The sequence below is a fragment of the Montipora capricornis genome, chromosome 11 (genome assembly GCF_036669925.1).
Source record: "Montipora capricornis isolate CH-2021 chromosome 11, ASM3666992v2, whole genome shotgun sequence".
Lineage (NCBI taxonomy): Eukaryota > Metazoa > Cnidaria > Anthozoa > Scleractinia > Acroporidae > Montipora > Montipora capricornis.
Genome location: NC_090893.1, coordinates 10,110,071 through 10,137,761, shown reverse-complemented (window position 1 = coordinate 10,137,761; position 27,691 = coordinate 10,110,071). Strand labels below are relative to the sequence as shown.

At 37.6% G+C, this 27,691-nt stretch overlaps 1 long non-coding RNA gene across 9 annotated transcripts in view; it reads right to left on the bottom strand.

Moving 5' to 3' along the window:
• LOC138024469 (uncharacterized) overlaps nt 1-27,691 on the bottom strand; it is a 55,421-nt gene that overhangs the window by 8,945 nt on the left and 18,785 nt on the right. For all 9 annotated transcript variants that reach the window (XR_011127014.1, XR_011127007.1, XR_011127010.1 and 6 more), the window contains 5 exons: nt 25,607-25,701; nt 18,402-18,460; nt 17,703-17,874; nt 8,335-8,393; nt 7,001-7,178 (listed from right to left, as the gene is read on the bottom strand). This is a non-coding gene — a long non-coding RNA (uncharacterized lncRNA). The remainder of the gene's footprint in view (nt 1-7,000; nt 7,179-8,334; nt 8,394-17,702; nt 17,875-18,401; nt 18,461-25,606; nt 25,702-27,691) is intronic.

The following is a 27,691-nucleotide window of genomic DNA, read 5'->3' as shown; positions in this document are numbered from 1 at the left end:
TTGCTTGGTAAACCAAAATAAGGCAAATTAAACCGTTTGCAGATAGCAAATTCTTAAGTTCATTAGCCCAGTTGACAATCGTAATTGGAATGATGATGAACCAATAAGGGAACAATGAAATGGGGATATTTTTACCTGGTTCCATACACAGCTATTCAGTTTTAACAAGATTTAATTCAAGTATTTATTTTACCACTTTTCTATTTCATCGCTGACTGTTTTAGTTTCCTGTATAGTCAGTCTCATGACTTCAAGAATTATTAAATATGTATGTATGTAACACTACCTCAGCTGTCACGCAACATCAAATTCACCGTTGAATTTGAAGCAAACTATCACATTCCTTTCCTTGACATTCTTATCAAACGCTGCCATCAAACTTTTTCGACATCAAGACTTCTACTGGTCTTTCAACTAAGACTACTAAATGGGACTCCTTTACAACTCTAAAACACATGGTAAATCTATTACGTTCTCTCACTTTTAGTTGTTTTCGCATTTTTTCGGCACGTATAACAAACTGAGAAATTGCTATGATCTCAAGAAAGGTTACCCATGCAAAAGGTGATGTCAATAATTATTACAACAATGATGTTGTAAATAGACAACAAAAACAAACCAAATGACCCAATTACCACTGTTCCCAGAAAAAAAACCTTAGATTGGCCTTATTGATTTATTTAGGTTTGGAAAGCAAATTCATTGCTTAACACCTGAAGTATTCCATTAATAAACAAATCAATCAACCAATCAGTTTGTTTTGTTGTCCACTTAAAACACCGTAGATGTCGTAATTGAAAAATAAAACCTTTTGCCTGGTAACCGTTTTGAGATAGCAAATTCCCCAGTTTATTAAGTAACAAACAAATGAGAAACAACGAAAAGTTAGAGAACGAATTTGATTTACCTTGTGTTTTCAAGTTGTAAAGGAGTCCCATTTAGTATAAATTTTATGGGTGTGTTGACCTCAAAGTTATTTTTCAAACTACTCGTCGAATCAAGGCCTTTTTTTCCTACAAGGGCCAGCTCAGTCGCCCTCAAATGTCCAAGGTAGTATAGGAGGCTAGTTGTTGGGACTGTCAGGATTGGATTACATTGAGAAAGACAAGACGAACACTGCAAGACAGCCGGAAAAACCGAGCACTTTAAATGTTTAAGTGCTTATCACAAATCTGCTCTTGCGGATCATGTGATTTCAACTGGTCACAAGTTGAATGGGACCATTTTGACATTTTAACCAAAAGGTCATTCTGACATGCAATGTAAAAGCAAAGAGACACTCTTGATTAGAGAATTACAGCCAACCCTAAATCAATACATGTACGTTAGCAGTGAAAAGCTGTATCCTTACTAACTTGCATTAGTCTTTTCTCACATTTATTTAGCGTTTTGTCACATTGTTTTTTAAGTAATGGTCACTTCTGAGGAGGATGTCGAAGCATGTTTGTCACCGCAGTTTGCGTCTTTTCTTTTACACTAAGATGGCCAAAGAAAGTTTATTCACGACATTGAAGTATTTCTATCAGATTGAATACGTTGTTTTGGTTGTTGGACATGGGTAGTTTCCGCTGGTCTTTGTTTGCTTCTTTTTCTTGTTGTTGTTTTGAGACTACTTCTCTGACAGTTGGGAGCTGGGTAATCTTTGTCTTGCTCTTCATGTTCTCTTCATTCTTCTTTTTCCTGTTTGTCTTGTTTATTTTAGCTTCTTCCTCATTATTGTCCGTTTTCTTTCTCCGTAAGTGAGATGCATCACGTCATTTGTCCGAATGCGCTTGTGGGGATCGTCTGTTAATTATTTTCAGTGAGTTTCCTTGCAGGAATTTTGCCCGACCACCAACCGCGCAAGGAGTTAAGGACAGTTTCTTGGCAGCTAACTCGCATTTGTAACTACAGTATAGCACAGATACTGCATGTAGCAAACAAATTTCCTTATGGTGCAACTATGGATGCTTTTCTCCTCAAACCAGTGTTTAGTTGACATAGTTTTGAAATCCAAAAAAAAATAAGAATTGGGTTTTCGTCAAAGGGGCACTTTAATGTTAAATCGTCTTCCTTGAAATGATAAAAAAGTCTACAACACAGACGAAAGTAACCGATTTCGGCTACAAAATGCCGTTTAAGACTTTTGGGCGAAAGCCTCTACATCGGGACGAATGAGCCAAGGTGGCTTCAATTATTTTGCCCAGTTCAGCGACTTAAGTCGTATCATCGTAGCATTTCATTTTTAACTTCTTTTGATTTTTCAGCTTATAAACAACCTGCAGTTTCAATAGCCCATTTCCGAGTTCACGTCTGCCTCCTCTTCAAGGCGAGTTTAAGTGCGAAGTTTTTGTGATGGTAATTAGTTCTACTTTACATATGAATGAAGACTAATTTTCAATTAACAAAAACTTTGCACTTAGACTCGCTTTGAAAGGGAGGCAGACATGAACTCGGAAATGGCCTATTGGGGTTTTACAAGTTAATTTGATTTGAAATCCTCCCTACGATCGATTAGTGTCCCCCCACCCCCAAACTTAGAACCAGCTTTTGTTCCCTTTGAACAATTCATTATCGTTTAAGTTGTTTCGTTTTTTCCCATGGTAAAACAAATAACGCGAGGGCAGCCATTTCATTTAGCACCCTTACTACAATCAACATAGCAACAGGACAAACCTCGACCAAAGTGAGAATATATATGATCACCTCAATAATTGTACCTAAAGATGTTTTCCTGAAAACAAATTTCCTATAATATTACCAAGTTATCAACGTTATTTCTCGTTCTTTAAAGAAACCTACACTCCAAACAAGAAATAACTTTTAAACCACAGGAACTTTTGTTTGCCATCAAATTTGATTTCATTTTTTTCTGGAAAAAGCGTTTGCATCCGAATTAAATGAATTTCAAAATCGCTTGTTTTTAACTTTAAATTGCCCGGGCGCCATCATCTTAAATAATTGTGACAATGTTAAGTTAATAATGTTATTATTAATACTATTACACTAGTGTTATTAATTAAGTATTATCAATGTCACAACTGAGTTATTCCAAACGGAGTAAAGCGGTAAGCGATTCTTATTTCCTTCTTTGGTGATGCAAACACTTACTAAACAAATTTGAAAACAGTATTTCCTACGGCTTAAAATTACTTTGAGTAGAAATGGAAATTCGATCCCTTAAAGGAAAAGAAGTAAGGAAAGTGCACTCTTCTGACAATTGAATGACACGATTGTATTACCTAATTATCAATAAAATACTAGTTAGCGACTTCTATGATTTTCTATAGATAATTACATAAGAAAACCCACACGACAGCTCCAACAAACCGTGCAAAATAACTGAAATGGAGCCATTGAAAAAGAGCATTCACCACCCTTAGAAAGCGTCTTTTAGGAAGATAAAACTAATGTCATTCAATTCAACTCAGTTGACCAAATTGTGAACACCAACTCGAACAATCAGAAAGTCTTTGCTGACTAATTTGGAGATCTTTTAGGAGTGTGTACCTGTGCGAATTTCAGACAGGATGACCTGAACGGAGATGCGTGGGTATCTGTGTTAATTTTACCTAACGAATTGTAGTAGCATCTCTTTGTGTTTCTGATTTTAAAGGCTTTGCGGAAGCGCTACAAAGAAAGACCCCCCTGAACACAATTTAGGAATGGCACTTTCGATCTTAAGATCTTTAAAGGATTTTGACTGGTTCAATACTGTGAACAATACAATTTTAACCCATCCTGCGAGCAATCCCCTTGGGCTCGCATGACGAAGCACTAAGGAATTACACCATGCGGCAGCGGGGAGATATTTTAATAATTACCCTCTAGCTTCAACAAAGCGAAGGTGTTTTAAAAATACCCATGGAGATAACGCAAACAGGCTACAGTCTTTCAGACAAGAACGCACGTTAGGGTGCATTCCTTTGGAGGTATCCTGGCTATTCTCATTCCGGATTAGGAATAACAGAATACACGGAATATCAATTTGCAATTTGAAAACGGAATATGAAGGATGCATTTTAACGAGGTAGTCGCACTGAGCTTAGCTCTCCATTTATCGTCCTTTTCGTTCGTTCTCACCACTCCAAGTAATGTCAAAGAGAAATGGACTTTTCTTAACAGAGTTAACATCGTCCTAGAGTCATCCGAAACCAGAAACTATGAAGTTAGGTAAAAACTTTGTATGGAAATCAACTCGTGGCGATTTTACAGCCAAGATGGCAGATCAAGGCGAGAATTACAACCAAAGTCAAGAGGTCAAGTGCTCCGTCTCTCTATACAGACTCCTAAAGAGCATGGATGGCAAGATCTCTATCATAGTTCTCTTGGACATGTCAAAGGCCTTTGATAGCATTCAGCATGACCTGTTGCTAAAAAAACTTCACAAAGCGGGCTTTTCAGATGGTACACAAGCTTGGTTTAAGAGCTACCTATCCCAAAGAAATCAAGTAGTTAGAATCAAGAATGCCCTTTCTAAACCTCTTCCTTTGTCAGTTGGTGTTGCCCAGGGTTCGACACTAGGACCAGTGCTTTTCACGCTCTCTATATAAACAATCTCATAAAGGTGCCGCATCAGTGTCAAGTGTTGGGTTACGTGGCTGATACTAAGATTTTCCTCGCAGTAAACAAGGATCTCGCCGACATTACAAGCTGGTGTTGCATAAATTTACTACTCATAAACCTGGACAAGACTGAACTCCTTTTTGTCGGCGTCCCACAATTGTTAAGAAGTCTTCCACCTTTGCCGCCTGTTATGCTTCTAGGAGAGGAGATTAAACTGGTACCATTTACGAGAGATCTTCGAGTAACGATCGACTCATATCTCGATTATGACAAACACATCACTGAGTTAGCTTCTAGCTGTATCTTCAGGTTAAGCCGCATAAATAGAATCAAGCACCTACATGACCGGAAGTCACCCTCATTTCATTAATTAACGCTTTTGTATTCACTAAGTTAATGTTCTACTGTTCCACTGTATGGAGTAACACTTCCAAGCAGAACTTGAACAAGCTCCAGTCAGTCCAGAACTTTGCTTGTAGAATTATCTTAGGCCTCAGAAGAAAATATGACCATATTACAGGAGGCTTAAAGTCTTAGTGGCTCAGTGTTAAGGACAAACTCCTCTTAAACATTTGTACTGTGGTTTAAATGTTTAAACAACCAAGCGCCAACCTATCTTTGTAATAAATTCGTCAGACGTTCTTCTGTTCATAATAGGAATACTAGATGTAATTCCGATTTAAACTTACCCAAATGTAGATTAGCCACCGGCCAAAGATCATTCACTTTCCGAGGGGCAAAACTGTATAATGAATTGCCATCTACCATAAACGGTAAAATTTAAGAATCCGATCCCACAAACGCGTCGGCCAACGCGTTGGCCAACGCGTCGGCCGACTGTCGGTCGACTGTCGGTCGACTGTCGGTCGACTGACGGTCGACTGTCGGCCGACTGTCGGTCGACTGTCGGCCGACGCGTTGGCCGCTGTTTAAACTTATAACATACAAGATGCGTCGGTGGTGCGTCGGTGGTGCGTTGGTGGTGCGTCGGTGGCGTGTCGGTGACTCATTTGGGCCTTATTGAACTGTTGAAAACCTAAACTTTCACTACCATATTGTATTTCGTGATATTAGAACCCAGTTCCCATTACGACAAGTGTTATTAGAACCCAGTTTTCACTCGTTGCCCGAGACTTCGTCATCATCAGCTATTTATATATATTATTACAGGGCTTCTAAGAGGGTGCGAATTTGGAAATGCGGGACTTTGAAGTATCATTATGCGGCAAGGAAGCAGGACTTTGAAGTATCATTAAGCGGCAAGAATATATTTGAGCACAAGGGAACAACATAATGCAATTGAATTGGTCATAGACTTTTGCAAACTTGGTGGCTCCTAAAGGAGCGTTGTGATTCGCTGTTTTTAAGCAACGGTGATTGGTTTAATTAACGAAAGTTCGATCCTAATGAAATCTCTTGATCCTAAGTTCATTATTCTCTAGCATTTTGATCACGACTTTATACGACATGGAGTTCCGTGATCTTTTAGTTACACTGGGAAATTTTCAGAATCTTTTTAATTTCTGCGTGAGTCAAAAGATTTTAGCGAGCTGTCAGCAGTGTTCCCGATGTGGTTCTAAGATGGAACTTACAGAGACAACACGGGTTAAAGACGGATACATGTAGTGTGTCGGCCGACGTGTCGGTAGTGTGTTGGCCGACGTGTCATTAGTGTGTCGGTAGTGTGTCGACCGACGCGTTGGCCGACGCATTGGCTGACGTGTTGGTGGGATCGGATTCTTAACTTTTACCCCATAAACAGACTATTCATGTAAATTCATTCAAAAAGCGTTTGTATCATCATCTTTGTACATAGATTACCAAATAGACTAGTCTATTGCGTGTATATAGATTACTAAATTTTATCACTAGTTAGCCATATATCTTTTTTTAATCAGTTTGCCTTTAATTAATCTCTTATCCTTTTATAGATTTTTATGTCTTTCTATCTTTTATTTGTATTATGGCAGTATAGCCCTGTATAAGGGAGCCGTAATAAAGTATGTATGTATGTAAGTACAAACGACTAAAAACACCAGCCCATTTGCGCATGTGCAAAACGAGGGCTAAAACTGAAAAAGAAATGGCCCAGAAGTGGTACCTCTGGGCTTTGTGCTAGAACGTTGCACTGTCACAAACTCTGAAAAAAAATTGTTACCGTCACGTTTATTTTTCTGTGGCCATGTTGACTGCAACACAAGAAGAACTAAGTCCTTCACTTCTGCTAGTGGCAAGAGTAAAAGCACATAATAGCAAACCATTTTCGGTATCAACTGTGAGATTAACTTACTTAGTAGGTTTGAAACAGCAAACGATTCTGAAATCTCCCAACGGCTAAACCTCCAGCCAAGGTGAACTCACCAAATTCAGTTTATCATTAAACTGAAAGGTTAAACTAGACTTTACCAACAGGAATATGGTTGCATAAAACTTGAATTGACTACAGGTAAATTACCTCCAAACGAAGATCGGCGTTGACACTTTTGCTCTGAAGAAGAAGGTCCAACACTCAAAACGGATCCGAGCTTCACTCACCCACCAGCGCATCATCACCACGGTAGCCGCAGGTCAACGGAGAGTAAAGCTGTTCGCTAATCGCTTTTACTTCTTTTCGGTCCAGATTATTTGCAGTCCTATTTAATAGATAAGATATTGACAACAAAAATAGTTTATTTGCACCAAACGTAAATAGGAGGTCGATAAAAAATATATAATATATATACGACGTAATTAAGGTAGGATTACCCCTAAAAAGCTAATCTACAAGCAGTTGCAAAAAGAGTTGAAACACTCACTGTTGATAACCGTACAATGCGTGTCGTTCAAGTCAGCGCAACTCCAACCCCCAAGCAAAGTTGTTTCCATTTCCACTTGGCACTCAGACTAAAGGGTATCAACATTGAAAAGGGGAGGGGGGAGGGAGGGGCGTTCAGCCTTTTCTTATGAACTAGAAGAGGGGTTTTAGGAAGAAGAGGTGGATTTTCCATTCAGTGTCTCAACCTTTTTGCAATTGCTTGTAGCTAGGAGGCATAGCAAAAAATTATGTGGTACAGAAAGGAAAAATTCTGAGTCAGGGAGGCACAAATTTAAGGATAAAACACAAACAAGGAGTGACCGCTCACCAGTGGCTCTGTTGGTTAAGAACCTTGGCTGCAATGAGGAAGATTGAGAGTTCCACTCCGGCGGGACAGAGAAATCAGGGTCTTAATTAAGGAGAAACTGCTGCCTTGTAATTACACCGGCAAATGGTTAAGACTTTCAATTAAATTCTGGATAACACAAGGTTTGAATACACACTATTCAAGAAGAGTAGCAGATGGAGATCCCGGAGTTGCGACTCTCCTTTTGCGAGTGTATGGGTGGGTGGGTATAACAGGTCCACATCAGCTGAATAGCTGCCAAAGCTACAACCTGCTCAAACAAAACAAACATGGACTGCTGGGCTGCTCGTACTCTTTCGTACGGTAATATTTCCGTAAAATGATCTTCTTTGCAGCTAAGCTAAGGGTGCTCTTGAAAACCTTGTTCTTTTCAGTTAATGATTCGCTAATAAATATACGGTTCTGAGGATAAATAGACTCCTGGTTAATAAGATGAGCAATAGCCCACACAAAGGGGCAGACTTATTTCCGGTTTACAACGGCCAGAAATAGTTAAAATTGTGAAATGGACCACAGACAGCCCAAGTTCTGTGTTGAGTTTTGAATTTTAGAGAAATTTTATGTAAATATTTAGTGAATACAAATCAGAAGGTTCAGTAAAAGAAATAAGCACTAGTGTTGCACTTACTTGTTTGTTGTCTCTTTGTGATCTTTCTTTGAACATCTGGTGCCATTCTGTCTACTGTTCTGTAAAACAAAATAGACTTTAATATTGCAACTATTAAAAATGACTGTTTTTTAAAGCTGTGTTTTTGTCCTAACTCAATTCCGGTAAAAACGGCATTGTTATATAGAGTCACATATGAAAAGTGTTGACAACAGGATTTCGCAGACAAATCTGGCTGAAGGATAGGGCATTTAAACGCTGCAATCTTTCAAAAAGTTAAAATGCCCAGGGGTAAATGTTGAAGTACCGGTATATCAAGACCTGATTTTAAGAAAAAATGTTTCTACAATCAAATGGTTCAATAAAAGCTATCCTGTAAAGACAAGATGTCAGTCAGCGAGCTCAAATAAGCATTTATTCAACAATTTTTTTGCATAAGCCTGACGCAAATAAATAGGTTTAGTGCAGTATAATTTTCAGTTGTTTTGCAAAGTTTATACATCTTAAAGACTAACTCTGGATCTGTTTGTTATTAATCATTGAACCAGGAGGTTTCCAGATCCTTCCTTTCATTAGGCTTTATTCTTTCACCTTTTTATATTTTTAAATAACGTTTAATAGTTTAATTGTTATACAGTTTTAGATAACGTTTTATAGTTTAAATTGTTATATATTATAATTTATATTTTATATTTATTTATATCTTATGGTCTGCAGCTCAAACTAACCTATGACTTCTTTGAAAAAAAAAATTTAAAAAATAATAATAAATAATAATATTTTTCCTTAGGGGTGGGGTGGGGGGCAACCTCGTTTCCAGGGCTCTTCCCTCAGTTGGGGGCGGGCAAAAAAAAAAACGCCCCACCCCAAATGAGGGAAGAGCCCTGGAAACGAGGTTGCAGTTGGGGAAGGAGGGGGAGGGGTATGATCATCAGGAGCCAGGCTCCCATTGATCATTCATTGCTAGCACGGTAATATTGGTTACCGTGTTTGTCTAAACTAGAAGTCCTGCATCTAAAATACAAACAGCAGAGATAAACATTTTAAAAAATGCATTGTATATAACTTGCCGTTTCTTATGCTTCTCAAAATACATTCTCAAAAGTAACCTTTACATGTCCAGAGTTTCTTTATCCGAAATAAAAAGATCTGGGTACTAATACATTAACTTGAAAAACGATCTTAAACTAACAAGAAAGCATTGAAATTATTTTAAGATCGTTTTCATATTAATATATTAGAACCCAGATCTTTTTATTTCGTATCATAAGAAAATTTTTAAAATTTAACGGTTACTTTTGAATGTATATAGAGAAGCATACCAAACATCATGTTAATATTATTATAATGCATTTTTAACAATGTTTATCTCTGCTGTTTGTATTTTATTGTTAAGCTATGCTGGCCGAAGAACAAGAGTTTATACAAAACTGCATCAAAAGTAAGGCGCAAACGGTGGTGACAAATACAAACAAGCGCATTCTTTAAAATAATTTACTTGACGCTTCGAATGCTTGGACATACTCATCCTCAGAAGTGAACGTTCAATTCATTATTTTCCACAATTAATGTGAGAATTTACGGGAAGTAGAGCGAGTTTCAATCAAGTGTCGTAAAACCAAAGTAATTACTTTGGCCAATCAAAAAGGACAGAGACAATCCATTAAACCAGTCAAAACTCGAAGTAATTACACATGGCTGACACAAAGCGGAGGAAAATGTGCACACGCGAGTCACGATTGGTTTGGGTTTCACTTCTGATTGGTTGAAAAAGTGGCGTGAAATTTGAACCAATCAATGAGTGAAGTAATACAAAACCAAAGCATTTCACACTCGATTGAAAACCGCTCCAAACAATTAATGTGACAATTTACGGGAAATATTAAAAAACTAAACATACTCATTGAAGTTAACAAGGACACAGCTTTATCTTCATTCATGGTTGGCTTAAAATCTCAAATCAACAGTGTCTCTTTACTTTTACATTGCATGTCAGAACAACCTTTTGCTAAAATGTCAAAACTGTCTCATTCAACTTGTCACCTGGTGAAATCACATGATCCACAAGAGCAGATTTGTGATAAGCATTTGTTAAACATTTAAAGTGCTCACTTTTCCCGGCTGTATTGAAGACTTCGTCTTGTCTTTTTCAATGCAATCCAATCCTGACAGTCCCAACAACTAGCCTCATATATTACCTTGGACATTTTGAGGGCGACTGAGCTTGTCCTTGTACGAGAAAAAGGACTTGATTCGACAAGTGGTTTGAAAAATAACTTTGAGGTGAACGCACCCATAAATTTTATTAACAGAAGACTTCAAGTTGTTTAGCAACAAATATAATTTGCTTTGTAAACCAAACTAAGGCAAAACCGTTTGGAGATACCAAATTCTTAAGTTCATTAACCCGGTTGACGATCATAACTGGAATCACTATGGAATGATGACGAACAAATAAGGGAACAACGAAATGGGGATATTTTGACCTGGTTCGATACACAGCTATTCAGTTTTAACATAAGTTTTAATTTAAGTATTTATTTTCCCACTTTTCTATTTCGTTGCTGACCGTTTAAGTATCGTGTATAGTCAGTCTCACGACTTCTAGGATTATTAAATATGTATGTATTTAACATTACCTCAGCTGTCACGTGACATCAAATTCACCGTTGAATTCGAAGAAAACTATCACATTCCTTTCCTTGATATTCTTATCAAACGCTGCCATCAAACGTTTGACATCAAGACTTCTACTGGCCTTTCTACTACGACTACTAAATGGGACTCCTTTACAACTCGAAAACACAAGGTAAATCTATTACGTTCTCTCACTTTTAGTTGTTTTCGCATTTTTCTCGCCACTTATAAAAAACTGAGGAATTGCTATGATCTCAAGAAAGGTTACCCATGCAAAAGGTGTTGTCAATTACAACAATGATGTTGTAAATAGACAACAAAAACAAACCAAATGACCCAATAAGGGGTCCCCAGAAAAAAACCCTTGTTTCTTGATTTCTTTAGGTTTGGAAAGCAAATTCATTGTTAAACAACTGAAGTATTCCGTTAATAAATAAATCAATCAATTGGTTTGTTTTGTTGTCTGCTTAAAACACCATAGCAAGAGATCATGATCTCTTGACCATAGATATCGTAATTGAAAAACACCTTTTGCCTGGTAACCGTTTTGAGATAGCAAATTCCTTAGTTTATTAAGTGACGAACAAATGAGAAACAACGAAAAGTGAGAGAACAAATTTGATTTACCATGTGTTTTCAAGTTCTACAGGAGTTCCATTCAGTGTAATGGTCAGTTAAGTCTTTAGATATTAAAAGTGATGCCAAATAAGTATGATGCATAGTGGCATTTGCTATAAGAATAAAAAGAAAAGGAATGTGATGGTTTTCGTCGATTCATTCAACGGAGAATTTGATGTTAGCGTGACAACTGTTGAGGTAGTGATAAAACTGAATAGCTGTGTTTTTCTATCGAACCAGGTAAAAATATCCCCATTTCGTTGTTCCCGCATTTGTTCGACATCACTCCTGTTACAATCGTCACTTAATGAACTTCTCCCAAGCTGCTGTCTCCAAACGGTTTTGCGTTATTTAGGTTTACAAAGCAAATTTGTTGCTAAACAACTAAAGTCTTGCGTTTATGGGTGCGTTGACCTTCGCCGGAGTTATTTTTCAAACCACTCATCGATAAAGACAAGAAAAGACAAGACAACGACTGCAAGACAGCCGGAAAAACTGAGCACTTTAAATGTTTAACAAATGTTTATCACAAATCTGCTCGTGTGGATCATGTGATTTCAACTGGTCACAAGTTGAATGGGAACATTTTGACATTTTAGCAAAAGGTCGTTCTGACATGAAATGTAAAAGCAAAGAGACACTGTTGATTAGAGAATTAAAGCCAACCCTAAATCATATTATGTTGGCAATGAAAAACTGTATCCTTACTAACTTGAATTAGTCTTTTCTCAGATTTATTTACCGTTTTTTGTCACACTGTTTTTAAGTAATGGTGTTGTTTTGAGACTACTTCTCTGACTGCTGCGAGCTGGGTAATCTTTGTTTCGCTCTTCGCATTCTCTTTATTCGTATTTTTCCTATTTGTCCTGTTCATCTCAGCTTCTTCCTCATTATTGTCCGTTTTCTTTCTTCGTAAGCAAGATGCATCACGTTGTTTGCCCAAATGCGCTTGTAGAGATCGTCTGTTCTTTTCAGTGGGTTTACTTGCAGGAGTTTTGCCCGACGGACGGTTTCTTGGCAGCTAACTCGCATTTGTAACTACAGTCTAGCACCGACACTGCATGCAGCAAGTAAATTTCCTTGTGGTGCAACTATGGATGCTTTTCTCCTCGAACCAGTGTTTAGTTAACATAGTTTTGAAATCCAAAGAAAAATAAGTGATTTTTTGGTCACAGGGGCACTTAAATGTTAAATCGTCTTCCTTGGAACAATAACGTAAAAAAAGTCTACACCACAGACGAAAGTAACCGATTTCGGCTACAAAATGCCGTTTAAGACTTTTGGGCATAATAGCCTCTACATGGGGACGAATGAGGGTCTCGAGACAGTATTATTTGGGTGAGCCAAGTTGGCTTCAATTGTTTCCTCCCTACGATCGTGAAGCATCCCCCAAAACTTATAACCAGCTTTTGTTCCCTTTGAACACTTCACTTTCGTTTAAGGTGTTTTGTCTTTTCTTTCCCTTGGTAAAAAAAATGACAAAGGGAGGTAGCCATTTCATTTAGCGCCCATAATACAATCAGCATAGCAACAGGACAAACCTCGACCAAAGCGAGAATATATATGATCACCTCAATAATTGTATTAGTAGTAGTTTTGTTTATTGAAACCTCTAGCAGATTATAATCTGAATTACAGGTCTGGTCAGATATAACTATAGGAATAAATAGATACTTATAAATGCTGAATACGATCATCTATATATACATAAATAATACAAACTACACTCATAAACATATTACATCAAGTCAGTAGCGTATTTGTGTGTCACTAAATAAAGTCACCAAACCTATTTGTGGCAGTTATCTTAGTTCTTACCTATCTCTCGATCTGAGTGAGTAGTGGGCGGAAGCACTCGTAGATTCTAATCTACAAGCTACTAGCTTGTGAACCGCCGGGGTTATCCGGATTAAGCTGCGCAATAAATTTGTGACAAGCCGCTTATCTACGATCTTGAGGGTTGATATACCGGCTAAATTTAAGGCCTCGCTATATAGGTAGAGCCAGGAAAGATAATTGCGAGCGCGCGTTTTTGTATTCTTTGTAGCAAATTTCCTACAATGTTACAAAGTTATCAATGTTTCTTCGAAGCATCTCGTTCTTAAAAGAAACCTCTACTCTAACCAAGAAACAACTCTTAAACCACAGAAACGTTTGTTTGCCATCAAATTTGATTTCATTTTTCTGGAAAAAGCGTTCTTTCGAAAGAAATGAATTTCAGAATCGCTTGTTTTTGACAACCAATTGCCCGGCCGCCGTCATGTTGAATAATTGTGACAATGTTATGTTAATAATGTTATTATTAATACTATAACACAAGTGTTATTAATTATTATCAATGTCACAATTGAATTATTCCAAATCATCATCATCACCTTGTCCTTTTCCCTCTGAGGGAAATAGGGCCTTCCGAGTATAGCGGTAAGCGATTCTTATTTCTTTCTTGCGTGATGCAAACACTTATTTAAACAAATTTGATTGACAACAGTATTTCCTACGGCTTAAAATTATTTTGAGTAGGAATAGAGATTCCCCTTAAAGGAAAAGAAGTAAGGAAAGTGCACTCTTCTGATAGTAATCTTCTGAAACTGAATGACAAGATTGTATTACCTATCAATAAAATACTAGTTAGCGACTATGATTTTCTATAGATAATTACATAAGAAAACCCACACGACAGCTCCAACAAACTGTGCAAAATAACTGAAATGGAGCCATTGAAAAAGAGCATTCATCACCCTTAGAAAGCGTCTTTAGGAAGACAAAACTAACCACATTGAATTCAACTCAGTTGACCGAATTGTGAACACCAACTCGAACAATCGAAAGTCTTTGCTGCCTTTGGAGAACTTTAAGGAGAATGTAAGCGCGCGCATTTCAGACAAGATGACCTGAACGGAGATGTGGGTATCTGTGTTAATTTTACCCGACGAATTGCATGTAGTACCATGTCTTTGTGTTTCTCATTTTAAAGGCTTCGCGGAAGCGCTACAAAGAAAGACCCCCCTGAACACAATTTAGGAATGGCACTTTAGATCTTAAGATCTATAAAGGATTTTGACTGGTTCAATACTGTGAACAATGCAGTTTAACCCATCCTGCGAGCAATCACCTTGGGCTGGCATGACAAAGCACTAAGGAATTACACCATGCGGCAGCAGGGAGATATTTTAATAATTACCCTCTAGCTTCAACAAAGCGAAGGTGTTAAAAATTAAATACTTTGCTTCTCCTCTTTCTGCTAAGTATAAAACTAATAAATGAATATTAGGACAAAATAAGAAAAAAAGTAGAAAGATCATTATAAACAAAATGAAAAGGGGACAGCACACAGTTCCAAGCAGCAATGGGCTGCTTAACTGTACTAATGCTTAACACAAGTCTTGAATGAACAGACAGGCTGCTCATGTCCACTAGAGTACTAAGCCAAATAATTTTTTTAAGTGGGAGGCGCGGTGGCCTCATGGTTAGTGCGCTCGACTCCGGATCGAGTGGTCCGGGTTCGGGGCCTGGCAGGGGACATTTTGTTGTGTTCTTGGGCAAGACACTTTACTCTCACGGTGCCTCTCTCCACCCAGGTGTATAAATGGGTACCGGCGTAATGCTGGGGGTAACCCTGCGATGGACTAGCATCCCATCCAGGGGGGAGTACAAATACTCCTAGTCGCTTCATGCTACAGAAACCGGAGATAAGCGCCGGCCTGATGAGCCTTCTGGCTCGTAAGCGGAGACTTTACTTTTTTATTTGTGACAAAGTCTTTAACAGGCAGACATGATACATGATAAGTCCACCACAACACTGGGCTGTAGAGGTACTAAAATCTGTAACAACTTAAGACCTTGAACACGAGGTAACATTCCCGACCTGAGCACGGTAAATTAATTGCTTGAAATAGATATCTTCTCTTTTATGCCAACGAGCTAACAAGACAAGGGTAGGTGAGAATTTTAGATCAACAGTTGAAAATGTAGAGAATTATGAATTGTGCACAAGAAACACTAAGAGAAGTCACTATGTTTTCATTACCAGCAAAGATTTCAGGTATTGTGATTGGCCTATTTATGACCGTGGCAGAGGACTATCTCTTTTTCCTGCACTATTCTCTTTTGATGAATGCAGAAAAAATAAACCCATGGAGATTAACGCAAACAGGCTACAGTCTTTCAGACAAGAACGCACGTAAGGGTGCATTCCTTTGGAGGTATCCTGGCTATTCTCATTCCGGATTAGGAATAACAGAATACACGAAATATCAATTTGCAATTTGAAAACGAAATATGAAGGATGCATTTTAATGAGGAAGTCGCACTGAGCTTATAGCTCTCCATTAATTTTATTGTCCTTTTCCTTCGTTCTCACCACTCCAAGTAATGTCAAAGAGCAATGGACTTTTCTTAACAGAGTTAACATCGTCCTAGAGTCATCCAAAACCAGAAACTATGAAGTTAAGTAAAAACTTTGTATGGAAATCAACTTGTGGCCATTTTACAGCCAAGATGGCCGATCAAGCCGAGAATTACAACCAAAGTCAAGAGGTCAAGCGCTCCGTCTCTATACAGACAAGCTCCTAAAGAGCATGGATGGCAAGAAGATCTCTATCATAGTTCTCTTGGACATGTCAAAGGCCTTTGATAGCATTCAGCATGGCCTGTTGCTAAAAAAAACTTCACAAAGCGGGCTTTTCAGATGGTACACAAGCTTGGTTTAAGAGCTACCTATCCCAAAGAAATCAAGTAGTTAGAATCAAGAATGCCCTTTCTAAACCTCTTCCTTTGTCAGTTGGTGTTGCCCAGGGTTCGATACTAGGACCAGCGCTTTTCACACTATAAACGATCTCATAAAGGTGCCGAATCAGTGTCAAGTGTTGGGTTACGTGGATGATATTAAGATTTTCCTCGCAGTAAACAAGGATCTCGCCGACATTACAAGCTGGTGTTGCATAAATTTACTACTCATAAACCTGGACAAGACTAAACTCGTTTTTGTCGGCGTCCCACAGTTGTTAAGAAGTCTTCCACCTTTGCCGCCTGTTATGCTTCTAGGAGAGGAGATTAAACCGGTACCATTTACGAGAGATCTTGGAGTAATGATCGACTCATATCTCCATTATAACAAACACATCACTGAGTTAGCTTCTGGCTGTATCTTCAGGTTAAGCCGCATAAATAGAAAGAAAGACCCTCATTTCATTAATTAACGCTTTTGTATTCACTAAGTTAATGTTCTACTGTTCCACTGTATGGAGCAACACTTCCAAGCAGAACTTGAACAAGCTCCAGTCAGTCCAGAACTTTGCTTGTAGAATTATCTTAGGCCTCAGAAGAAAATATGACCATATTACAGGAGGCTTAAGTCTTAGTGGCTCAGTGTTAAAGACAAACTCCTCTTAAACATTTGTACTGTGGTTTAAATGTTTAAACAACCAAGCGCCAACCTATTTTTGTAATAAATTTGTCAGACATTCTTCTGTTCATAATAGGAATACTAAACGTAATTCCGATTTAAACTTACCCAAATGTAGATTAGCGTGTATATAGATTACTTAATTTTATCACTAGTTAGCCACATATCTTTTTTTAATCAGTTTGCCTTTAATTAATCTCTTATCCTTTTATAGATTTTTATGTCTTTCTACCTTTTATTTGTATTATGGCAGAATAGCCCTGTAAAAGGGAGCCATAATAAAGTATGTATGTACAAACGACTGAAAACACCAGCCTATTTGCACATGTGCAAAACGAGGGCTAAAACTGAAAAAGAAATGGCCCAGAAGTGGTTCCTCTGGGCTTTGTGCTAGAACGTTGTACTGTCACAAACTCTGAATTAAAATTGTTACTGTCACGTTTATTTTGCTGTGGCCATGTTGACTGCAACACAAGAAGAACTAAGTCCTTCACTTCTGCTAGTGGCAAGAGTTAAAGCACATAATAGCAAACCATTTTCGGTATCAACTGTGAGATTAACTTACTTAGCAGGTTTGAAACAGCAAACGATTCTGAAATCTCGCAACGGCTACACCTCCAGCCAAGGTGAACTCGCCGAATTCAGTTTATCATTAAACTGAAAGGTTAAACTAGACTTTACCAACGGGAATATGGTTGAATAAAAATTGAATTGACTACAGGTAAATTACCTCCAAAGGAAGATCGGCGTTGACACTTTTGCTCTGAAGAAGAAGGTCCAACACTCAAAACGGATCCGGGCTTCACTCACTCACCCACCACCGCATCATCACCACGGCCAACCGAGAGTAAAGCTGTTCGCTAATCGCTTTTACTTCTTTTCGGTCCAGATTATTTGCAGTCCTGTTTAATAGATATCTTAATATTATTGACAACAAAAATAGTTAATTTGCACCAAACGTAAATTTGATGGAGATGGAGATCCCAGAGTTGTGACTCTCCTTTTGTGAGTGTATGGGTGGTGTGGCAGGTCCACATCAGCTGAATAGCTGCCAAAACTTCAACCTGCTCGTACTCTTTCGAACGGTAATATTTCCCTAAAATGTCCAAATACAGATTCTGAAGATTTTCTTTGCAGCTAAGGGTGCTCTTGAAAACCTTGTTCTTTTCAGTTAATGATTCGCTAATAAATATACGGTTCTGAGGATAAATAGACTCCTGGTTAAAAAGATGAGCAATAGCCCACACAAAGGCCGGGCAGACTTATTTCCAGTTTACAACGGCCAGAAATAGTTTAAAATTGTGAAATGGACCACAGAGAGCCCAAGCTCTGTGTTGAGTTTTGAATTTTAGAGTATTTTTTTGTAAAGTTTTAGTCAACACAAATCAGAAGGTTCAGTAAAAGAAATTAGCACTAGTGTTGCACTTACTTGTTTGTTGTCTCTTTGTGATCTTTCTTTGAACATCTGGTGCCATTCTGTCTACTGTTCTGTAAAACAAAATAGACTTAAAACACAGTCATTTTTAATAGTTGCAATATTACAGCTGTGTTTTTTCCGGTAGAAACGGCATTGTTTTATAGAGTCTAATGAAACGTGTTGACAACAGGATTTCGCAGACAAATCTGGCTGAAGGATAGGGCATTTAAATGCTGCAATCTTTCAAAAAGTTAAAATGCCCAGGGGTAAATGTTGAAGTATATCAAGACATGATTTTAAGAAAAAATGTTTCTACAATCAAATGGTTCAATAAAAGCTATCCTGTCAAGACAAGATGTCACTCAGCGAGCTCAAATAAGCATTTATTCAACAATTTTTTTGCATAAGCCTGACGCAAATAAATAGGTTTAGTGCGGTATAATTTTCAGTTGTTTGCAAAGTTTTTACATCTTACTTTAACTTACTTTTGTTATTAATCATTGCGCTAGGAGGTTTCCAGATCCTTCCTTTCATTAGGCTTTATTCTTTCACCTTTTTATATTTTTAAACAACATTTGATAGTTTAATTGTTATACAGTTTTAGATAACGTTTTATAGTTTAAATTGTTATATATTTTATATTTATTTATATCTTATGGTCTGCAGCTCAAACTAACCTAATGACTTCTTTGAAAAAAAAAATTTAAAAAATAATAAATAATAATAATATTTTTCCTTAGGGGTGGGGTGGGGGGCAACCTCGTTTCCAGGGCTCTTCCCTCAGTTGGGGGCGGGGCAAAAAAAAAACGCCCCACCCCCAAATGAGGGAAGAGCCCTGGAAACGAGGTTGCAGTTTGGGAAGGAGGGGGAGGGGTATGATCATCAGGAGCCAGGCTCCCATTGATCATTCATTGCTAGCACGGTAATATTGGTTACCGTGTTTGTCTAAACTAGAAGTCCTGCATCTAAAATACAAATAGCGGAGATAAGCATTTTTAAAAATGCATTGTATATAACTTGCCGTTTCTTATGCTTCTCAAAATACATTCTCAAAAGTACCGTAACCGTTACGTGTTCAGAGTTTCTTTATCCGCAATAAAGAGATCTGGGTACTAATACATTAACTTGAAAAACGATCTTAAACTAACAAATTATTTTAAGATCGTTTTCATATTAATATATTAGAACCCAGATCTTTTTATTTCGTATCATAAGAAAATTTTTAAATTTAACGGTTACTTTTGAATATATATATAGAGAAGAATACCAAACGTCATGTTAATATATAATGCATTTTTAACAATGTTTATCTCCGCTGTTTGTATTTTATTATTAAGCTATGCTGGCCGAAGAACAAGAGTTTATACAAAACTGCATCAAAAGTAAGACTCAAACGGCAGTTACAATCACAAACAAGCCCATTGTTTGAAATTTTTGCATTCGATATACTCATCCTCCGAAGTGAACATTTAATTCATTATGTTAAACTATAAATTAATGTGGCAAACAATGGGAAATAAAATAATAAAATCCAGACTAATTGAAGTTACAAAGGATAAAACTTTTTACTGTTAACATATTAATTTACGATAAGCTTTAAACCTCCAATCAACAGCGTCTCTTAACTCATTGGATGTCCAGAATTACCTTTTGCAAAAATGGTCCCATTCAACTAATAACCAGTTGAAATAACATGATTCGCAATAGCAGATTTTTTATAACTTAAAATGACGAGTTTTCCTGGTCTTGTAGTGTTCATTTTGTCTTTCTAATGTAAAAATATTGACAGTCCCAACAACTACCCTCATACACTACCTTGGACATTTTGAGAACGGCTGCGTTTCTCCTTTCACAATAAAAAGGACTTGACACGATGGGTGCTTTTAAAAATAAACTTGAAGGTCAATGCGACGGGTCTTATCTGCAGGTCGCGGGTTGCAGGTCATTGTTTCACCAATACAGAAAGTATCCTAAACATTCATAAAAGCTGACCTTAGGCCTATTGGTGAAACAATGACCTGTGACCTGCAAATTAGACCCACCGAGGTCAACGCACCATAAAATTTGTCAATAGAAAACTTCAGTTGTTTGAAAACGAATTAGCTTTAGTTTGCAAACCGTTTGCAGACAGCAACTGTCTAACTTCATAAAGTGAGGATTGTAACAGGAGTGATAACGAACAAATGCGGAAACAACGAAATGGGGATATTTTTACCATATTTGATAGTAAAAACACAGCTATTAAGTCTTAACAGAAACCCATACGGGTTGAAACGTGTAAGGCGCGCTCACAGCTTCCGAATATTCAGTCCGAACTGATTGGTTGAATGTTTCAGTGCTAAGTACAAACCCCTCGCTCTTGTTGTTCCAAATATGGTACTTAGCAAATTGAATATTCAGAAGCTTGTTTCCCAGCACACAAGGGGCCGTTACACATTTCAACTATTATGGGTTTCTGGTTTTAAGGATGGGGCCTACTAATTCAAAGATATTTGTGCGGTTTTTAAATATGCAGGAAAAAGCAGATCTCAAGAAGGGTTATCGAAATTCAAAAAGAAAATTGGGGGTAAACGCAAATTTTTCAAAGATAATTAATCAACAATATTTGTAAAAAGCTTTAAAATACAAAGCAATGTGTGGCATTCTTTTCCAAATTGAAGCTGAATTTTCTCTGAAAAATGCACGGTTACACCTAAATTTCTTTTTTAGATACCAAGAGCACTTGCTTATGATGGTGGCCTTTTATAAGAATATCAAGAAAAGGAATGTGATGGTTGATGGTTTTCTTCTATTCATGTTGTAGTGACAACTGTTGAGGTAGTGTTAAAACTGAAGAGCTGTATTTTTCTATCGAACCAAAAAAATATTCCCATTTCGTTGTTCCCGCATTTGTTTGTCATCATTTCTGCATGTTACAATCCTTACTTTATGAACTTGGGAAGTTACTTTCTGCAAACGGTTTTGTCTTATTTAGGTTTATAAAGCAAATTCATTGCTAAACAACTGAAGTCTTGCGTTCATGGGTTTATTGACCTTTTTCGAACCACTCATGAAAGAAAACTGCTTTCCGCACAAGGACAAACTCAAGTGTTTCTCAAATGTCCAAGGTGGTATACAAAGGCTTGTTGTTTGGACTGCCTAGCCTTTTACACTGGAAGGACAAGACGAAGACTGCAAGACAGCCGGGAAAAGTGAGCACTTTAAATTTTTAACAAATGCTTATCACAAATCTGCTCTTGCGGATCATTTGATTTCAACTGGTGACAAGTTGAATAGGGCCGTTTTGACATTTAAGCAAAACATTGTTCTGACTGACATGCAATGTAAAAGTGAAGAGAAACTGTTTACTACAGATTTAATGCCAATCCTAAATCAATGTGGTAGCACTGAAAAGCTGTATCTTTAATAACATGCATTAGTCTTTATTTTCAGTTTTGTTTCCCGTTTTTTTTTTTCACATTAATTGTTTTTTAATTATTAATAAGTTACTTATTACAAGTTAACGTTCACTTGTGAGGAGGATGTCGAAGTATACGCAACGTCAAGTCATAATTCCAAAGAATGCACTTGTTTATGTTCGACACCGCAGTTTCAGTCTTCTTTTTTTCAAGCTTTCATGGCCCAAAACGAGTTTATTTAAGACATTAAAGTACTACTGCCACAAATAGATAGGTTGTTGTTGCTTTTGTTGCACATGGGTAGTTTCCGCTGGTCTTTTTGCTCTGAGAGTTTGTCACAACTTTTTCTCTGCTCAGTTTGTGGTAAAGACATCTGCCGAGGTCTTCGACGAGAAAGTAGTCTCTCTTCTAGTAACATCTCGATTTCATGCACTTCTTTCATTTTCTTTAGAGTTCCTCTTCCCCGTCCGCATAGGCGATCTCTTTTACTTGTTGTTTACTTCTTTGCCGGGCCACTCTGCGCCTTTTGTTCGACGTAGCTTTGTGGCTATTTCTCTGACAGCTACGAGCTCAGTTATCGCTGTTTCGCTCTTCGTGTTCTTCTCATTCTTCTCATTCTTCTCTTTCTTGTTTGTCTTGTTCGTCATTCTTCCTCATGTCATCCCGTGCTGTTCTCTTTCTTCGTAAGCGAGATGCATCACGTTGTTTGCCCGAATGCGCTTAAAGAGATCGCATTTTCTTTTCAATGGGTTTACTTGCAGGAGCTTTGCCCGCCTACTGTTTCTTGGCAGCTAAGTCGCATTTGTAACCATAGTCTAGCACATGCAGGCAATAGCAAGCAAATTTCCTTATGGTGCAACAACTGATGCTTGGTGACGGGCGAAATGGTGACAGATGATATATCACACAGGTTTCTTGGCTGACCGTGAAAAATATAAGAGATTTTCAGCATTTTGTCATCTTCCTTTATATGATGACTTCAAAAAAGTCTCCAACACAGACGAAAGTAACTGCTTGGGTAAAGGCCTCTACAACTGGACAAATGAGGATCTTGGGACAGTGTTATTTGGATGAGCCAAGTTGCCTTAAATTGTTTCGCCCAGTTGTCAGAGCCTCAATCTTTAGTTGTATCATTGTTGCATTTCGTTTAACTTGTTTCGATTTTTCGGCTTATAAACAACCTGCAGTTAAAAGTTAATTTGATTTGAAATCCTCCCTACGATCATGAAGTATCCCCCAAACTTAGAACCAGCTTTTGTTCCCTTTGACACTTAATTCATTTTCGTTTAAGGCATTTTTTCTTTCCCTTGGTAAAAAAACAAAAGGAAGGCTCCCATTTCATTTCGCACCCATATTATAACGACAGGCCTCGACCAGTTAGAAAGCGAGAATATTTATAGCACCTCAATAATTATATCAACAGAAGTTTTCCTGCAAATAAATTTCCTATAATATTACCAATTAAGTTATCAATGTTATTTCAAACTATCTTGTGCTTTCAAGGAACCCCTAGACTCTAACCAATAAATAACTTTAAACCACAGAATCTTTTGTTTTCCATCAAACTTGATTACATTTGTCTGGAAAAAAGCTTTTGCATCCGAACTAAATGAATTTCAGAATGGCTTGTTTTTGCATGACTTCAAATTGCACCGGCGCCAGCATCTTGAATAGTTGTGACAATGTTAATAACATTATTATTAATACTATTACACTAATGTTATTAAATTAAATTAAGTATTATTAATGTCACAACTGAATTATTCCAGACGGAGTAAAGCAGTAAGCGAATTCTTTTTTCCTGATGCAAACACTTACAAATCAATGAAGGGGTAGTTTCTAAAGAAACTGTGGTGCTGCGTCGGTGGGGAAGTAGTATACAAAAATTTGGTTTATCAACAGAGTTGATAATGTAAATTGACCACCGTACAGAGATTCTAAAAGCTGACGTTTCGAGCGTTAGCCCTTCGTCAGAGCGAATCAAGTTTTTTTACAAATCAAGTTTGATTGAAAACAGTGTTTCACGGTTTAAAATTATTTTTAGTAGGAATGGAGATTCCCCTTAAAGTGCTACTATGACCAAAAAAAAACAATTTTTATTTTTCTTTGGATTTCAAAACTATTTTAACCAAACAGTAAGTGATCGAAGTTGTAAGCCTTGATTTCAAAAAGACACCTGATTATTTAACTGGAATTTTCCTGTTTAATGGTCCCCCATTACTAACTTAAAATCTTGAGAGAGCGGGATTGAGGAGAAAATGACTTTGAAGGCTCAACAGTTGAAGAATGCAATGCGTGTGTACGGGGCTGATATGCAGTTCAGGAGTTTCGGGCTTTTAGAGTTTAAACTCATGTTTTGCATATATAATAAGGGCGCTTTTTATAGCGCATATTTTGAGAGTTGTCTTTTATATCAATATATTTGCTGGTAACAGAGGTTCACATTTAATTTTTATTGACAGTTGTAAATATCATATGTCATTTATTTATACATGTTCGTATTTTGAACAAGTTTCCAGCTCCTTGAAGTAACGTGTGAAAATAAAGCATTGATTGTTATGTTTTGAATTTAGAGAGCTTGTAGGAGGGGCCGTAAGGGGGTTTCGCGTGAAACGTGATCGACCGAATTTATTTTCTGTGATCCGTAATCTAAAAAAAATAAAATTCGTGAACCGTGAATGATATGATTGTCTTGATACGTGAAAAAGAGAAATAATTTTCCGATATCCGTGATAACAAACACGAAAACGACCCTTTTTTCTGTGAACGGCTACTTACGTAGACCCTATAAAGGGCTACGAAGTCGGTTTTCTTCATCTTGCGTGACAACAAACAAAGGGGTTTCGTATGACCCGTTGCGTAGGTTATGAAATCAGATCCAAAAATAAGCTGATGCGACCTTTGACACCAACCATCAGGAATCTTTATTTCATTTCCACGACCTAGCTACAATGTCGAGAGCTTAACGATTGATAGCGAGAGTCGATGTTGGAATGGGCAGCAAACAACGGCAGAGCTGTCAGGCAGCGAACAGTACGCCAGGAAACAACAATGTTCAAAGCAGGAACTCTGTCACTTAACATGTATGCCACTTCTGAGCAACCAAAAGAGAAGATAACGATGGAGAGAACTCTGGGACATGTGGACGTTGCAGGTGACTTGGGATGTCCTGTTGAAGTCGTTGAAAGCAACAGGAAGCATCAAGAAGAAGAAAACCAGAAAGACACAGACGATGAACAAGAATCTGAGTACGACACAGAATCTGAAAGCAAACTTCCTGCAACTGTAGACAGTGACCTGGAGGACGAAATGACTTTTCTCCGCGCTGTAACAACTCGCAGTGGGCGAACTATTCGCATTACATCAAAGTTCTTTTAGCTTTTTCGTTTTCACCATGTTCACTGTACTGTACTGTACTGAGAGGACAGAGAACGAGTAACACGATAATAGAGAAGGTCAGAGAACAAGACCTAAAGTTGCTGATCGCCCTTAGACTTGATCCGGTGTTCACAGACCTTAAGCTTTAGACAGAGAGTCCGACACGCTAGCTAGAACACCATCATGCCACTACCTTTAGGTGACTTAAACCAATACAAATATATATATATAGGGCAAGGCCACAAATCTTTCTCAAGTGTGAGTTTATTTTCCGTGAACTGAGAAACAAGAAAATTAATTACCGTGTTTCGTGATTTTCATTTTTTAATGGCCGTGAACTGTGCGCTTGACCCCCCCTTACGGCCCCTCTTGTAAGGCAAATTTTAGTCAACACAAATCATTAGGTTTACTAACAGAAATAAGCACTAATGTTGCACTCACTTGACTGTTGTCTCTTTTTGATCTTATCTTTCTTTGGTCATCTGGTGCCATTTTGTCCACTATTTCACAAGATATCCTTAACCGAAGACCAATGTCTAAAACAGAAAAAAAGAACAACTTTAAAACAGTACACCCGTCTCTAAGCTTTAAGGATAATGCTATTAAATACAACATTTTCTTGAGAAATACACCCATCTCTAATGACTTGAATTAGCCAATAAGTAACCAGGTAAAAAAGTCTTTCTCCAGTCGCCTCAATCCCTCATCTTTTGACTCGGGCCTTGTTCGCTCACATAGGTATCTATGTGCGCGTCTTATTTATCGTTAGGTACAACACAACGTGCAGTTTTGCAGTTTCATGAATTACTGTGATCGCACATCTTCTCGTTCAAGTTTTTAAGTTGTATACAAATGTAAATACAGGAAAAAACTCAACTCTTGTTGTTAACACACAGAAGAAAATTCAAGTTCCAGTCATTTTTTATAGTTGCCATATTAAAGTTGAGGTTTTTTGCTAACTCAAGTCCGGTAAAAACGGCATTGTTATATAGAGTCACGAAACACACTTTTTAAGTTCATTAAGTGAGGATGGTTACCCCTTATTTCCTTTTGGATAAAGAGCACTTGTTAAGTTCTGCTTTCTTCGAATAGCTTTAAACCACGCAAAAATTTAATATCCTTGTATTAGTAAACGTAACACCACCCATGGGAAACCCGAGTATCTAGAGAGAAGTGCAAAACGTATGCGCAATGGTAATAATAATGTAGGCACTGTCCTTCACATTACCTCAACAGTTTTCATGATAACATCCTATTCACCATAGATTTCGAAGGAAACCATCACATCAATTCCTTTCCCTCATATTCTCATCAAACGCCACCAAACGTTTTAGACATCCAAGACTTCTACTGGCCCATGCTACACTAAATGGGACTTTACAACTCCACAACACAAGTTAAATCTAATTCATAGTCTCACTTTTCGTTGTTTTCTTATTTATTCGTCACTTTTTGAACAAAGGAATTTGCTATGATCTCAAAACAGTTTCCCATGCAAAAGGTGTTGTCAATTTACATCAATCATGTTTTAAAGAGACAACAAATTAAACTCCATGACCCAATAGCCATAGCCTGTGAATGCAGACATTCCCGGCGGACGTTTCTCTACCGCCAGAGATACGTCTGCATTCGCAGGCTAAATAGGCACTGTCCACAGAAAAGAAGATAAGCTCTCTCAGTTTTGCCGTATTGATTTATTCAGGTTTATAAAGCAAATTCCTAAAGCAGGGAAGCAAACTTAAGAGAACTTCTTTTCTGGGGACACTGGTTTTTGGGCCATGGGCTTTAATTTGTTGTCTATTTAAAACATCATTGATGTTGTAAATTGACAACACCTTTTGCGTGGGTAACCGTTTTGAGATACGATAGCAATTCCTCAGTTCATTACGTGACGAACAAATGTGGAAACATCTAATCGATGGTTTTCACAGTGACGTCATCATATTCTAAAATCAAAATCGCAAGGTGTTTTGAATTTATCTATAGGAGGTTGAAGATGACCTAGAAATTAATCTTTTTGCAAATTTTCACTTCCATGACGTCTTTCGTTTCGAAAATACAGCATTTTGAATTTCCGAATTGTCACTTTGCGTGACACCGTGATACAAAGGTATTTGGTTGAAAAAAATATCGATGCCTATAATCTCAGCAGTCTGAGCGTTTCAAGTACATTAGGAGATGTGCTCATACACGTGTATTTTATCTCATGAGTGAAAAGTAAGCGTTTTTGTCATCGCTAAGTGAAATTCCAAATGTTCGTGTTGATTTCTGGCCGCCATATTGGTGCACCAACATTGGCGGCTCCAGACAAAACTCAAAACTTGTGTGAAACGCTTCGACAAATAACTCATAAGCGATGTACCGCACAGACTTGAGAATGGGTGAGGTAATTTGTGAATTTGTCGCCTACAACATTCCAATTTTTTTGCTTTATTTCATTGGACTTTTTCGATTTTATTTTTTTGTTGCGTGACAGTGAAAACGATCAATATGGTACGAGTACAAATTAGATTAACCTAACAGTTG